This window comes from Symphalangus syndactylus, chromosome 15, assembly GCF_028878055.3.
Source record: "Symphalangus syndactylus isolate Jambi chromosome 15, NHGRI_mSymSyn1-v2.1_pri, whole genome shotgun sequence".
Classification (NCBI taxonomy): Eukaryota; Metazoa; Chordata; class Mammalia; order Primates; family Hylobatidae; genus Symphalangus; species Symphalangus syndactylus.
Genome location: NC_072437.2, coordinates 70,010,152 through 70,027,637, shown reverse-complemented (window position 1 = coordinate 70,027,637; position 17,486 = coordinate 70,010,152). Strand labels below are relative to the sequence as shown.

Below are 17,486 nucleotides of genomic sequence, written 5' to 3'. Positions count from 1 at the left end.
AGACAGGGATGCCCTCTCTCACCACTCCTATTCAACATAGTGTTGGAAGTTCTGGCCAGGGCAATCAGGCAGAAGAAAGAAATAAAGGGTATTCAATTAGGAAAAGAGGAAGTCAAATTGTCCCATTTGCAGATGACATGATTATATATTTAGAAAATCCCATCGTCTCAGCCCAAAATCTCCTTAAGCTGATAAGCAACTTCAGCAAAGTCTCAGGATACAAAATCAATGTACAAAAATCACAAGCATTCTTATACACCAATAACAGACAAACAGAGAGCCAAATCATGAGTGAACTCCCATTCACAACTGCTTCAAAGAGAATAAAATATCTAGGAATCTAACTTACAAGGGATGTGAAGGACCTCTTCAAGGAGAACTACAAACCACCGCTCAACGAAATAAAAGAGGATACAAACAAATGGAAGAACATTCCATGCTCATGGGTAGGAAGAATCAATATCGTGAAAATGGCCATACTGCCCAAGGTAATTTATAGATTCAATGCCATCCCCATCAAGCTACCAATGACTTTCTTCACAGAATTGGAAAAAACTACTTTAAAGTTCATATGGAACCAAAAAAGAGCCTGCATTGCCAAGACAATCCTAAGCCAAAAGAACAAAGCTGGAGGCTTCAAACTATACTACAAGGCTACAGTAACCAAAACAGCATGGTATTGGTACCAAAACAGCATGGTATTGGTACCAAAACAGAGATATAGACCAATGGAACAGAACAGAGCCCTCAGAAATAATACCACACATCTACAACCATCTGATCTTTGACAAACCTGACAAAAACAAGAAATGGGGAAAGGATTCCCTATTTAATAAATGGTGCTGGGAAAACTGGCTAGCCATATGTAGAAAGCTGAAACTGGATCCCTTCCTTACACCTTATACAAAAATTAATTTAAGATGGATTAAAGACTTACATGTTAGACCTAAAACCATAAAAACCCTAGAAGAAAACCTAGGCAATACCATTCAGGACATAGGCATGGGCAAGGACTTCACGTCTAAAACACCAAAAGCAATGGCATCAAAAGCCAAAATTGACAAATGAGATCTAATTAAACTAAAGAGCTTCTGCACAGCAGAAGAAACTACCATCACAGTGAACAGACAACCTACAGAATGGGAGAAAATTTTTGCAACCTACTCATCTGACAAAGGGCTAATATCTAGAATCTACAAAGAACTCAAACAAACTTACAAGAAAAAACCAAACAACCCCATAACAAGTGGGTGAAGGATATGAACAGACACTTCTCAAAAGAAGACATTTATGCAGCCAAAAGACATATGAAAAAATGCTCATCATCACTGGCCATCAGAGAAACGCAAATCAAAACCTCAGTGAGATACCATCTCTCACCAGTTAGAATGGCGATAATCAAAAAGTCAGGAAACAACAGATGCTGGAGAGGATGTGGAGAAATAGGAACACTTTTACATTGTCAGTGGGACTGCAAACTAGTTCAACCATTGTGGAAGAGTGTGGCGATTCCTTAAGGATCTAGAACTAGAAATACCATTTGACCCAGCCATCCCATTACTGGGTACATACCCAAAGGATTATAAATCATGCTGCTATAAAGGCACATGTACACATCTGTTTACTGCGGCACTATTCACAATAGCAAGGACTTGGAACCAACCCAAATGTACATCAATGATAGACTGGATTAAGAAAATGTGGCACATATACACCATGGAATACTATGCAGCCATAAAAAATGATGAGTTCATGTCCTTTGTAGGGACACGGATGAAGCTGGAAACCATCATTCTCAGCAAACTATTATAAGAACAAAAAAACAAACACCACATGTTCTCACTCACAGATGGGAACTGAAGAATGACAACACTTAGACACAGGAAGGGGAACATCATACACCAGGGCCTGTTGTGGGGTGGGGGGAGGGGGGAGGGATAGCATTAGGAGATATACCCAATGTAAATGATGGGTTAATGGGTGCAGCACACCAACATGGCACATGTATACATATGTAACAAACCTGCACGTTGTGCACATGTACCCTAAAACTTAAAGTATAATAAAAAAAAAAGAAAGAAAAAAAGAAAGAAGTCCTCTAAAAAAAAAAAAAGGTGTACGAGGGACTTCTAAGAAGAACATATATGATAGTATGCTAGCAATATGCAGGTAAATTGAACAGTAAAGATTTCATATTAAAAGTCCATCAACAATCAATTAAAAACTCCACAAATGATTATCCAGCCTGGGCAAGAACACCTGAGATGGAAGGCTGAGAAACAAATCTTGTTGCATATAAAAACCTAGTATCTGACAAAAAAATACCTTTTCAAATCAGTGGGGAAAAGATGAATTATAACCATGTAGAGACACTAAATCTGGCAGTGACTCACGTTTGTAATCCTAGCACTTTGGGAGCTAAGGCAAAAGGATCATTTAAGCTCAGGAGTTTGAAAACCAGACTGAGCAACATCGTGAGACCTTGTCTCTACAAAAAACAGTAACAAAAAAAAATTAACCAGGCATGGTGGCACATGCCTATAGACCCAGCTACTCAGGAGGCTGAGGCAGGAGGACTGCTTCAGCCCAGGATGTCAAGGCTGCATTGAGCCATGATTGAGCCCCTGCATTCCAGCCTGGGCAACAGAGTGAGACCGTGTCTTGAAAAAGACAAGAAAAACTAAAGCTGGTTCCAAATTTCATACTTTACATCAAAATAAATTTACATAATTAAAGATTTAATGCGAAAAATAAAATCATAAATACTAGAAGACAATATGGGCAAAACTTTAAATAATCTTAGATAAGAAGTTCTCTTTAAGCATAATAGGAAACGGTAAAAGTCTAATAGATTTAATTAAAGCTATCAACAACATACAACCAAAACAACAAAAATAAAATCTTTTCAATGTTAAAAAATCATAAAAGATGAAAGACAAATAACAAAACAGGGGAAATATGTATATCAAGAAGGATAAATGATTAACATTTTCATAAAAATCAACAGCAAAAGAAAGATCAACATAAACATAGGAAAATAACAAAAATAGGCATTTCACTCCCCATATAGTTGGTAAAAAAAAAAAATAATAAGGAAAGGTGATTTTACTAGTAATATAAGAATTGCAAGCACAAATAAGTTAGCATTTGTGGAGCATCAGATTGGCAAAAATTAAAATCAGCAGTGAGGGTTGTCAAGAGAAAACTACCTAATCTATTGCACAACTTTGCAACGTGTCTGGGAACATAAACTCTGCTTACGTTTTGGTCCAGCAGTACACTGTTACGGACTTGTTTTAAGGCTAAAGTAGTCAAGTGCACAGAGTTATGCAGACCTTCTATAATAACGACAAAGGAGTACACAACCTTGAACACGAGTAGGGTCTGGGGCAAGATTTCAGAGCAAGCAGAGTGAATGTGAATACTGACTTCAACTAGGAGCAGAAGTCACACATGGGAGACAAACCAGGGGTGATGGGAAGGCCACAGCTTGACACGCAGGTAAATGGCAAGCAGATTGCTCAGTGCAAAGTATCCACACGTTGTGTCTGACACACAGTGGTAAAGGTCTTAGGAAAAATGTCTGATGAACAAAAATGTACAAAGTTTAAACTACACATCTTAGTTCCGGCTGCTATAACAAAATACCATAGACTGGGTGGCTTAAACAATAGAAGTTATTTCTCATAGTTCTGGAGGCTGGGAAGTGCAAGGATCCAGGCACCAGCAGATCCAGTGTCTGATGAGGGCCTGCTTCCAGTGTGAAGTTGGCAGTCTGCTTGCTGCATCCTCACATGGTAGGGTAGCGGGGGAGAGAGCAAGAGCAAGAGACAGAGAGAGGGAGAGAGAAAGTGAGAGAGAAGACAGAGAGAGAGAGAGAGAGCACAGCAGGAGCGCACATGCTTCTCCTGTCTCTCTTCTAAGGCACTAATCCCTTCATGAGGGCTCTATCTTCATACCCTAATGATCCCCCAAAGGTCCCACCTCCTCACACCATCCTACTGGGGGTTAGAATTTCATTCATTTTCATTTATTGATTTATGTATGTTTTATCCAGGCAAAGAACACACTTTCTCTTTCTCTCGTGTCCTCTACTACAGCACTTCCAGGGAGTGCTCTGCAGTGAATGATTGCTCAGCACTGTGAAAAGTCTGGTTATCACCTCCAAGAATCTCTCTTTTAGGATGTAGCTTTTCTGAGGCAAGTGAGTTTGCACTCTCTACCTCCAAGATCATTTAAAGGAGAGGGAAAGAATTTAGCCTCTAGGGAAATGGATTTTATATCTAGAACTAAAGCCATGATGACAGGAAATTCCTACTCTGAGCCCAAGTTAAGTTTAGTCCTGATCCTCCACCTCAGCTGCACATTCCAGGTAAAAAAGGGTCCCTATGGTTACTGTCATTTCCATGAGTGTGGCCTCTTTGATGGTTCACAGAGAACTGAATGGCCATACCACTGGGAGTCAACTGGAGGAGGGTGGGTTTGCATATGTTTGTGTGTTTCCTCTTCTGATTTTAGAAGGAATACATGCTCATTACAGAAAAAATGGAATACTGTGAAAAATATAAAAAAGAAGGAAACTCCCACCCTTAATCCACGTGTGTGATCAATATTTGCTAATGTTTCAAAGTTTTCTTCAGTCTATTTTCAAAAGACAAAATCACACTATGTACACTTCCCTATCAGTTTTTCACTGAACTTATTTATGAATTCTTTCTAAACATTAATGACTGCATATTATTTCATATGGGCCACATTAGGCTATGCTATGTTCCGATGTGATCACATGAACCCTAAAATGTCCGTGTTTGCTCCTTGAGCATACAACATGTCATCACAGGTCAGTGGGCCCATCTCACACTATCAGTATTTAGGAACCCATGTTCTCAGGACCTCCACCAACTGGAATGTCATTGACTGCTGAACCAAGGGCAGGAGATGTGGACAACTGTATAGTAGCTCTCGAAGGCCACAGCCTAGGAATGATACACATCACTTCTGCTCACATTTCTCTGGTCATATTAAGTCACAAAGCCACAAATAACTGCAAAGGGCATGGAAGTGCAATTCTACCATGGGGCAGAGATAGGAGAGCTGGATTACTAGTGAGCAGGCCTAGTGACAACCACATGATGTGCGCTAGTTTACCTAGCCATTCCTTGAATGTTCGATTCTTTCCAATGTTTTTGTACATGTTATGATCATCAGGTCACCAAGCTTTACTGGATTTTTATTTATTCCTTTAGAACAAATTCTTAAATGTTACATTATTGGCTTAAGGGATATGTAAACTCTTCAGGTTCTTGGTCCCTCCTTTCAAACAAATTTATCCTTTTAAGAACAAATATAAAATTATCTATCTCAGTGGAGCAATCCTCCTACCTCAGCCTCCCAAGTAGCTGGAACTACAGGCATGCACCAACATGCCCAGCTAAGTTTATTTTTTGTAGAGACATGGTCTCGCCATGTTGCCCAGGCTGGTCTTGATCTCCTGGGCTCATGCAATCTGCCCACCTTGCCTTCCCAAAGTGTTGGGATTACAGGCGTCAGCCATTGCACCTGGCCAAGGTTGGGATTTTAAAAAAATTGTTCTTCTGTTGTCATTGTTTTATTTGTATAAGCTCTTTATGCAGCAAAATGTAAACCATATGTCACAGATGTTATAATTTAAAAAAACCAGTTTGTTTGCCAGTAAATTTTATTCATCATGTTTTATGAGAGAAGTTCAAATCTACTACTCTTTGCATTTGTGATTTCTTCCATTTCTTTTAAATTTACCATCCTTCTCTAAATGAAAAAGAGCTATCTGTCTATAGAAGACTTTTTTAATGGCTTATGTTTTTCCATTTAAATGTTTACTCTATCTGGAATTTACTTCATGACAGTAAAATAGAGTAACAGAAAGAGCTCCAGTCCAAATGTCAGGCAATGTGTGTACTAATTCTGCCCGGAACACCTTAGGTAAATGCCTTAATCCTCACTCTATTCTGGCCCCCTAGCATTACTCCAAAGTTTGGAAAGCTACACAAAGCTTCTTAGCTTCACTACAAAACTGAACGGCCATCCTGGCCTCTGCATTACCCAGAGTATCAGGAACAAACAAAGAGAAAGAAATACTGTACTTCTATTTTGCAAGCTAACATAAAAACAGATCTCACTTTCCATGCCCTTCTCGCTGACCCTCAGTTTCTCCCGCCTGCCGGGTTTGGGGCTTTCCTCATCCTACTCCCTCGTGCTCTGCTGGGAATTCCCACCCTCCCCTCTACCTGCACTAGCAGTTCCACTGCGATCAGTCTTGAGACCTTTAACCCTGTGGATACCCATGACTATGGCAGCACTGCTCTCCTGGCTGTTCTCTGTATCCACTTTCTGCCCTCTTCTTTTTCCTCCCTTTTCTTCTGCTGAGCTTTCTAAAATCCAGTCATGAGCAAAACCACCTGTATTTTCCTCTGCCTTCTTTGAAGGTTCCTTTCACCTTTTTATTCTAAAAGAGACCCAGGTCTCTGCTAAGAATCATACTTCCTTTGCAACTTTTTCATGACACAGCTGGTTTCTCCCCAAATCCTGCATATGACTGGGTCTGAAGGCAAGTAGGTGTTGGCTCTGGTTTTCACTGCCAGTTCCTTCTCCTTCAGAACACTCCAACTCTGATTTTGCTGACAGTGGACCACAATCCTCTTTACCCTTCACTACTGCAGTCACTAGCAGGAGCGTCCGTCCTTCTCACTCACTCCTTGAAGATTTCTTACTTCTGTTTTACTTCACTCTCATCAATCCTACTCCTGTTAGAATTCTGATGATAGCAATGCCCCCATAGCTAATCTTTCAAATGTTCTGTGTGGCAGAAAGAATAACGCCCTCTCCTCCAAAGATGTCCACATCCTATCCCTAGAACCTGTGAATGGCACTTTATTTGGAAAAAAAAATGGACTTTGCAGATGTGATTAAGTTAAAGATCCTGAGGTGAGAAGGTTATCCTGAATTATCTCAGTAGGCCCTGGTAAGACCCACAAGGGTCCTTAGAAACGGAAAGCAAGAAGTAGAAGATGGGGGAAGGCAATGTGATGAGGGAAGCAGAGAATGCAGCCTGTGGCCCAGAGCTAGGGCACATCATCTGCCTCATAGAGTGGGAAGAGGCAGGGACTGGATGCTCTTAGGGGCCTCTGGAAGAAGTCAGCCCTGCTGACATCTTCATTCAGCCCCTTAACACTCACTGTGGTCTTCTCCAGAATTCTAAGAAAATACATTTTTGCTATATTAAGCCACCAAGTTTGTGGTAATTTGTTACAGCAACAACAGGCAACTAATACTCTGGCCTCTTGACTCCTTGACCTTCTCTTCTTTTGTGATGATGCTCTTGGCCCTAACTCAGCCTCTCACTCCATGGTTACAATCTAGGCCTTGCCATCACTGTAACTGGAACCCCTTCATAATATCCATTCCAAGCATTCCTTTGCTCAACCATCACACCCTGTTGTTTCAGCTAACTCTCTAGTACCCTATCTCCAATCCCACTGGGGCCTCACAATCCACTTTCAAATGTTCACCAGGCCAGAGCTCCCTCATGTGCTCACTGTCCTCTGCCTTGTTAAATCCCACAGTCAGTTGTCATAGTTGCTCTGAATAACCCTCAGGTCCATGGCCTGCTCTTGGACTATACTCTACATTCACTTGGCAAAACCACAGCCCTGGTGAAAGCTAGGCACCGAGTATGGCCAGGAAAAGCACACAACCATCCCCACACCTCTCTTTTCAAACCAGTGGCACTAACCCCACTTGGGCCCTTAATGTGGTCTGCAGTCATAACTCACATCTCCACTCCGCCATCTCTCCCACTCTCCTTTATACCTGCTCCTCTCCCCTCAAATGCCAGCAGCACTGCCCCATTTGCATGCTCAGCTGGTGCCTTGCTTCCGATTGACTGAGCAAAGCCCCAGAAGAGGACTTCCGCAACTCCATCTACCCACTGCTTGCGTCTTTGTTCACACACCCTAAAGACAGTTAAGCTGTGCTCTCGGGCTCTACGGGCTAACCCCTCCACCTGTACAAAAATCCCTTCCCCTTGTCTATTCTCCCCTGCATCATTGGCTTTTCAGTCTTAATAGATCTTTCCCATTAACTTACACATATTATTCACCTAATTAAAAATCCAAATGAAATCAGTCAAGCAAAAAAACAAAAACAACCTCCCTTTATCCATACATCTCCTCCAAGTCCAATTTTTCTCCTCTTGCAGGAAAACACCAGAAGTGCCTCTACTCACTGCCTCCAATTCTTCTCTCTCACTTTTCTTGATACCCACTCCATTTAGCCTTTGTCCCACCAACCACTCAACTGATAATGTTCTTATCTAGGTCAATAACAACCTTCACCTTGCTAAATCCAATAGTTGTTGCTCAGTTCTCAGCTCTTCTACCCTAAAGGTACCATTTGATACAATCACTCACTCACTCTGCCTTCAAACATTTTCTTCAGTTGGTTCTAAGACATTACCATCTTTTTCCTCCTGCCTCATTGGTGTCTCCCTCCCAATTCGCCTTTATTTCTTTTGGTTCCTCCTCACTGTCCAGCCCTCTAAATGTTGGAATGCCCCAAGGCTCATCTTTAGACAGATTGTTCCCATTTATACTTACTCTTGGGGTTGATCTCACCCAGTTCCTTGGCTTTTTGATACAATCTGTGTGGGGATGACTCCAAATGGGTATCACCAGCACAGACCAGCCCTCTAAACTTGTACATCCAACTGCCTATGTGACATCTTTTCTGGTTTGTTTAGTAGACGTCTTAAACTTAGTATTTCCTGATCTTCTGCTCTCCCTTAAGATCTACATTTCCCATAGTCTTCATAGTCTTCTCCATCTTTATTTTTTGAGGCAGGGTCTTGACCAGGCTGGAATGCACTGGTGCAATCACAGCTCATTGCCTTGAAGCCTTGACTTCCTGGACTCAAGTGATCCTCCCACCTCAGCTTCCCAAGTAGCTGGGACTACAGGTGCGTGCCACCACGCCCAGATAATTTTTTAGTCTGCGTTGCCCAGGCTGGTCTTAAATGCCTGGGCTCAAGCGATCCTCTCATCTTGGCCTCCCAAAGTGCTAGGATTACAGGTGTGAGCCATGATGTCTGGCCATTTCTCCATCTTAATGACAATGCCATCCTTTGGGTGCTCAGATCAAAACCCTTGCAGTAATTTTCAACTCACTTCTTTCTCTTACATACCACATTCCATCTGTCAGTCCTCTGTTTGAAACCCTCCTATTTCATCCAGATTAGAGAAAACTTACACAAAGAGGACATTCAAGTGGCCTCTAAACATATGAAGAAGCACCCAGTATGAGTGGGTGTCATGAGACAAGTGCAAATTAAAACCACAGTGAGATCATTCTCCATGCTCCAGAATGGCTGAAGTAAAAAGGATTGATAACATCCTTTTAATTATAACTGGAGAGGATGAAGCAAATATCCACATATTGCTGGTTGGAATGTAACTCATGATGATCACTTTGAAAAACTGGCAATAGCAAAATAAAACTAAACAAAAGTGTTCCCCATTTCACTCAGCAAAAATAAATGTTTATGTCCACCAAAAACCACATACAGGAGTATTCATAGGAACTTTATTCATAAAAGCCCCAAACTGGAAATAACTCAAATGTCCATCAGTAGTGGAACAGATAAATAAGTTGTGGCATACTGGAAAAGAAAATACCACAAAGCAATGAAAAGGAACAGATTACTAAAACATGCAACAAGACAGTGGATCTCAAGACACAAAAGAGGATTTCTGTATGATGCCACCTACATGAGGTTCAAAACAGGCAAAACTAGTGGTTAACTTGAAAGGGGGTTGCAAGAGCCTTCTGGATAGCTGCAGATGTATATATTTTGATCTGGGTGGTGGTTCCACAGGCAAACACATTTCCAGAAGTTCATGGAGCTATAAATTAAGATTTGTGCACTTTATGTACATTATATCTCAATAAAAATGTAAAAACATTTTTCAATATTTATTGGGTACATACTATGATAAGTAACTAACTGTTCAGGGCCCTGGGAAAACAATAAACAAATCAGAAATGAACCATGCTCTTCTTTGAGGTTCACTCCAGTTGGGAAGATAGAAACAAATCAAATGGCATCAATACATTATAAACTGGGATGACCCATCTTAAGGGAAGGACCCCAGCCCTGGGAGACTGTGTAACAGAGGCTGGCCAGGTCTGGAGAAATGATGGTTCAAGCAGAAGGCAAAGGGAGTGGAAAGAGAGCACTCCAGGCAGCAGAAACAAGTGCCAAGACTCCAGTGCCAAAGGAAGCAGGGTGTGTCCTGCTGGAGGAAGCTTGGGTGACCAGACCACGCAGGAACTTGCAAGTGGGCAAAGGACTCTGGCCTTTAGCTTAAGAGCAATGGAAGCCATTAAAGGTTTTAAGGGAAGGGACGTCATACTCAAATCTGTATTTAGAAAATACCTCACTAATGCTATGTGGATTTGAGAGTTGTACAGCAGATACTTCCTAGGACACTCATTAGGGGAAGACTGTGAGTCCAGTCTAGAGCTGCTCTATCCATGAGAAAAGGTAGGAAGAATATTAAGAGAAGGAAGTGACTGAGAACTGCAGATTTTATGTCTTTAAATTTATGTTGAACCGAGGTAATTCATCTTCAAATCAGTGTGAGATACAGTACCCCAGGCTGCCTTCAGAGAAAGGGACCTGAGGAGGAGGGAGACCCATTGTAAAGCTTTTGACACCCTGTGAATTTTTAATCATGCATATATATTACTTACTCAACATACAATTAAAATTAAAAACAATACTCAACTGGAGGCTTCCTCATATTGCTAACCCTGCCTTGACTCCCTGTTGGTGATAAGGCATAAAGGTAAAGAGGCATCACAATGGTCCCTGTGTCCGGCTCTCATTCCTTGTGAATAAGAATGGGATTTACCTCAGAAAATCACCAGAGAAAAGGCTTCCTGAAATATAAACAGCCTAAATCTAAAAGACACATGTGCATCATTTAAGATACAAAAGTTTACCTGGTAAAGAAATAACTTCTACTAATAGCCTAGATTTTTATTTCCTTATATCTAGCTTGTCAAATTGCAGGCTGAGAAGAAAAAAAGGGCAGCATTATTCATGAAAACCAAGACAAAAATGAAAGTTGGTGATTTGGCTCAAAGGACTATATTAAAAAAATAACCGGGTAGTCATAATTTCCTCATGTTTAAAATCACCGAAATCTAGAGTTGCAGCTGTCCCACAAACTGAAACCATATAAATTTTTAGAAAATGAGTCAATCATGAGATTAAAGTTTCAATTTATAACACTTCTGTGTTTTAGTTACAAAGTCATAAATAAACCTAGCATGACACAGAAAGTAAATATTTTTTCAGTTGTTTATGCGGGCAAAGAGGAAAGAAATTTAACATGCAATTAACCACTTAGGTGTTTCTAGATATGCACCATATGGTCTTTCTTTGTATTTAAGATAAAAACGAAAATAAATATTGTTTTCTTTAACCTAATGTTTGCTTAGCAACATCAAATATTCCAAGCTAGCTCAGCCCAGGCACTACCTCATGGAAGAGACTTTCCATTTGCAGGAAAGCTGGGGCACAAGAATAGGAGGAAACTTCTTCCCCAGGGTGAAGAAAAAAAAAAAAAGAATAGGAGGAATAAGCATTTTTACCAAATAGTTTAAATTGAATACTCTGGAGAGAGAGAGCAGTAAATATTTAACCCGCTTGGGGCTCCAGTACTATTGTTTAATAGACAATATATTTGTTTATACATTTAAAAACAGACCCTTATGCCATTCTTTCAGCCAACATCTGAACAAGCGTGGGATAAAAATAGCCAAGGTCCAAAGCAACCCTAAGATTTCTATATAAGGACTCCCCATATGATCACGGTTACTTACCTGTCTTAGTTTAAAAATAACTAATGGGAACAATCTGATTGACATTTTAATCTAGATGATAGAAATCACTTAATGGATAATTATTTTCTTATCTTCATGTCTTATCAACTATTCTAAAATTAAAGCTTTTAAAGTAAAATCATTATATACTTGACGCTACATGAGGGCAATACGTGGTGCTACACTTTTATATTAACAACTGAAATAAAATTATAAAGTCACTCATGAACAGCTTTAAGATATACAGTTAAAATTAAAAACCTAAAAACATTTGAGAAGCTGAGGTAGGAGGACCACTTGAGGCCAGGAGTTTAAGACTAGCCTGTGAAACATAGTGAAACCTCATTTCTACCAAAAAAAAAAAAGAAGCTGGGAGTGGGGTGTGGTGATGAGTGCCTGTAGTCCTAGCTACCCGGGAAGCCGAGACAGGAGGGTCACTTGAGCCTTGAGGTTAAGGCTGCAATGAGCCAAAATCGTGCCAATGCACTCCAGCCTAAGTGATGGAGCAAGACTCTGTCATATATACACACACACAATTGTTAATATGCTTGAGTATTTAAATGTCACCTATCTTCATATATTATGTGTGTGTGTGTGTATACATATATATATATATGTATATATATATACACATTATGCTGTATATATCAAACAAAGAAGCTCTTAAAAATTGACTATTGGCAGGATGCAGTGGGTCACGCCTGTAATTCCAGCACTTTGGGAGGCTGAGGTGGGCGGCTAACTTGAGGCCAGGAGTTCAAGACCAGCCTGGCCAATATGGTGAAACCACATCTCTACCAAAAATACAAACATTATCAGGGCAGTGGTGCATGCCTGTAATCCCAGCTACTGGGGAGGCTGAGGCCTGAGAATTGCTTGAACCCGGGAGGCGGAGGTTGCAGTAAGCTGGGATGGCTCCACTGCACTCTAGCTTGGGCAACAGAGCGAGACTCCATCTCAAAAAAAAAAACCAAACAAACAAAAACTGACTATCAAGGGAATGAGAGAACAGGAAAGAAAAGAAACTCTAGTAGTAATAATATATTAAAGCATTAACACCGAAATTGTGCATAACAATGCCATTTTCTCATGGTAGGTCTTAAATTTTTCTTCTTTTTGGGACTATTAAAAAAAAAAACTCCATATAGTAAATGTAACAGTACTCTCAAAATCTCTCTGCACTCTTCCATTATATTGATCTCCCTATTCTCATCTTTCCACATGGTTAAGAGGTGTGTTTGAAAGTTAATCCAGATGAGCACACTATGTAAACAGGGATCACCACTAGCTGCACTCTATCTCCAAGCTGGTAAGTGGTTACTTTCCTTTGTATACATAATCATGCTAACAGCAGTGTCAGCTTAAGAACCTGCTCTAGAAATCAAGCCATTTTAACATGGGAGGCCCTCAAATTACACATAAGTTATATGTTAAAAGTTTGTTCATTATTCTGTTACTTGGGAACTCAGAACACACATCCCAAACAAATGTTCTATAAGTGATGTTTCAAGCCACTATACAGCCAATGTAACCTTAAAATAACAGAAAGGAGCATAGCATTATACTGTTGTGATTGTAGCAGTAGAAACTGAAAAGAAAATGATGTTTAAAATTTTGGGTTTTGCTGGTACTTGAGAAAAGTTTGTTCCAATGAGAACATCATGCCAACCACACTGGCTGACCCAGTCTATGCCCTTTGACGGACACACCTCTGGGTAATCTCCTCAATTTCCCCTCCCCCTACACAGCAAACTCTCTGTTCCCTGCTGCCCATTCCCACAGTTAGTACCTTCACTAGACTAATGACTCCCAAATCTATAGAGCTCCCACCTTGCTCTGTCTCCCGGGCTGTGGACCCATTGGCCCAACACTGTTCATCTCCACTTGGATATTCTACAGTCACATCAAATGAAACTCATCACCCACGCACTCCTCACAGCATGAAGCAGCTACTACCCCGTCTGTACTCTGTTTCTGAACGTCATCTCCACCCCCACAGATGGCTCATTTTATTAAAACAGTGGGTGTCATTCCCACTCCTTCTCTTTTATCACCACCTCCCAAACTAGCAAGCACCAAACACCCAGGTCTGTCTGCTGGGTGCTGTGAACCCCTAAAGCACTCCTCTATTCTGCCTGGTCATCTTGTTTCTTTAGCCTCCAGGAAAGCTTGCTGATGCAAAACAAACAGGTGTAGGTTTGCCACATCATCAACGGTGAGGAAGAATGCAAGAGCCCTACAAAAACACAAAAGGCACCTTTTTCTCATGAATGTTTCAGGGAAGGAGCCTCCCTCTGGAAATTAAAAATGAGGATCCCAATATAGCCTCAGTATTAGTTGTATATGCATCAGAATGTCTCAATCTTTTCATCTTTTATGCTCAGTCTCTCTGCTCACAACTCAAAGCAATTTGATAGGCTTGAGAACTATTTTGCTTAATAATGAGCTGTTTGACAGGACAGCCAGATATAATGATGAATTGGTTAGCAAATACGCATCTAAAAGGCTATTTCGAATACAGGCTCCATGAGAGCAAGGATTCTGGTCTACTTTATTTACTGTTATATCCATTGCTTAGACCATGTGGTAGCACGTAGTAGGTACTTAATAAAAATATAACACATAAATATATATTATATCAATTATTAAAAATTTATAGTTATCTATTACAATATAAATACAGAAAGCAAATTATTGTACAACTATTTTAACTGGGATTTGAAATAGTTTTCTTTATGCTAAAAAACAAAAGTGTGTTTGCTCTTTGGAGTGTCTGACTAAATTCAGCACAATTTTTGGCAGTTTTTTTCTAAAAACAGTTTGCTACAGATAGAAAATTATACTTAATATGAAATATATATCACTTCTACAAAATCAGACTTAATAGAAATTAGTCTGAATAGAAACCAGTCTCCAGTAGCAGCAACCTTTCTCAACTAATACACCTTGAGTATACTGCATCAAATCAGGTATATCTGATTATGTCCCCAATAAGCCTGCAGCACACACCTACTCAAAAAGATGGACAGGTAACCAATGTGTATAGATTATATAAATCCCCTGATATAGTCTAGATATGTGTCTTGGCCCAAATCTCATGTCAAATTGTAATCTGCAACATTGGAGGTAGGGCCTGGTAGGAGGGGATTGGATCACTGGGGTGGATTCTCATGGTTTAACACTATCCCCGTTGGTGCTGTTGACACAATAGTGAGTTCTTGTAAGATCTGGTTGTTTAAAAGTATGTGGCACCTACCCTCTCTCTCTCTTGCTCCTGCTGCCATCATGTGAGACACCACTCTCCCCCTTTGCCTTCTGCCATGATTGTAAATTTCCTGAGGCCTTCCCAGAAGCTGAGCAGATGCCAGTGCTATGCTTCCTGTACAGCCTGCAAAAATCATGAGCCAATTAAACCTCTTTTCCTTATAAATTACCCAGTCTCAGGTATTTATTTGTAGCAATGCGAGAATGGATTAATACATATAATACATTCCTCATCCCCTCTCTAGGGTAAATTAGAATAATTTTTTTGGTTTTTTTTTTTTTTTTTTTTCGAGACAGAGTCTTGCTCTGTTGCCCAAGCTGGAGTGCAGTGGTGTGATTTCGCCTCACTGCAACTGCCACCCACCTCCCAGGTTCAAACGATTCTCCTGCCTCAGCCTCCCCAGTAGCTGAGACTACAGGCATGTGCCACCACGCCCAGCTAATTTTTTTTTTGTATTTTAGTAGAGACAGGGTTTCACCATGTTGCCCAGGCTGGTTTCCAACTCCTAAGCTCAGGCAATCTGCCCACTTCGGCCTCCCAAAGTGCTAGGATTACAGGCATGAGCCACCACACCCAGGCAAGTTAGAGTAACTTTTTTGTTTTTTTTTTGGGATGGAGTCTCACTCTGTTGCCCAGGCTGGAGTGCAGTGGTGTGATGTGGGCTCACCACAAGCTCCGCCTCCCGGGTTCATGCCATTCTTCTGCCTCAGCCTCCCAAGTAGCTGGGACTACAGGTGCCTGCCACCACGCCTGGCTGATTTTTTGTATTTTTAGTAGAGACGGGGTTTCACCATGTTAGCCAGGATGGTCTCAATCTCCTGAACTCGTGATCTGCCCACCTCGGCCTCCCAAAGTGCTGGGATTATAAGAATGAGCCACTGTGCCCGGCCAAATTTTATTTTTTACCCTTTTGTAATATAGCTTAAAACACAAACACATTGTACAGCTGTTCAAAAATATTGTCTTTATCTCTTTATTCTATGAACTTTTTTCAAAATAGAAAAAAATTATTTGTATTTTTTTTACTTTTAAACTTTTTAATTAAAAACATGAGCCACTGCGCCCGGCCTAGGATAATTTTTAACTAATGTTAACACGGTGTCACTATAATATGCCAGTTTGTTGCTGGATGCAAAAATAAAACCCTAAACATGGAGTGAATCCTATTCACAAGAAACATGTCTTCTTTTCATATTCTTTGTTGGTGTTTGTTCTAACAAGAAGGACCAAATATCAACATATCCTTCAGTCCCAGTAACTGCTTTCCTAAAATAACTTTTTCATTCTAGCTTTGAACAACTTTTATGCCATCAAGATGGTGAATTTTAAATTGTGAGTTGTGAAGACAATTTTCTTAGACTTATTATATTTTCATGTAAATACTCAGAGTGCTCAGAACTTTCTTATTCTCTTTTCAATTTGAGGTCGCTAAAGGGCAAAAAGGAGTCTCACTGGTGGCAAGATTTACTCAGAGAACACTGTCACTCTGAGAACAGCTGTGCTGGAGACAGCTTCACCACCCAAACCCACAAGCCTACCAAATTAGGTCAAAACACTAAAATACAACTGCTTAACAGATCTTCAAAACCTACAGTCAGCTGTTCATGTTTTGTACTTGAAAAATACACGTTAGAACAGAGTCAGAGGATCAAAGGCTAGCAGTTTCATCCCAGAGCTTCCTGGACACGACCGTATCTCAACTGTGTCAGAGAGGAGGGTGAAAATGTAAAATTACAAACCTAGAATGCTACAAAAATAAAAATATCACATTTTCTATTTTCTGAATTAAAAATAGGAGAGATACACAATCACTTAGGAAAAATATTCTGAGAAGAGACGTCATGAATATAAAAAATACGACAACACAACACTGTTCTCTAAATGGAAGAGAAGTGGTAACAGCAGAAGGCGAGCCTGTTGGTATGTGCTGTACTATTGCCCTCTGTTCACAAATGAGTAGAAACTTTTGGATTTCCAGCATCAAACTACTGTTAGATGGAATAGCAAGTAAGCACAAATTAGCCTATATTTTATACAGAGTGACTCAGCATGCACACAAATGTCAATAAATTGCCGACACTAGAAGGCTATTTACTGACTTGTAAAGAAAGCATCATTATTTAATACGGAATATCTATGGAGCTGCCCCTGTTAAATAGTTACAGTCATGTAAATGCAATTTTCCAAAGTATGACCTACATAAAGCTAGTGCCTAGAAATTATCCATGAAGACTTCCAGGGTTAATACATTTGAGGATAGAGACTCATAATGTTTGTTAGCATATCACAGACTCCAAGT

The 17,486-nt window shown here is 40.3% G+C and overlaps 1 protein-coding gene across 5 annotated transcripts in view; it reads right to left on the bottom strand.

Moving 5' to 3' along the window:
* Positions 1–17,486, bottom strand: part of MIPEP (mitochondrial intermediate peptidase) — a 170,961-nt gene that overhangs the window by 57,721 nt on the left and 95,754 nt on the right. For 2 of the 5 annotated variants that reach the window (XR_008651193.2, XR_008651194.2), the window contains exon 17: positions 15,179–15,310. The exons of the other annotated variants lie outside the window; for them this stretch is intronic. The gene's annotated coding sequence lies outside the window, so the exon portion shown is untranslated. The remainder of the gene's footprint in view (positions 1–15,178; positions 15,311–17,486) is intronic. 5 annotated transcript variants of the gene reach the window in all.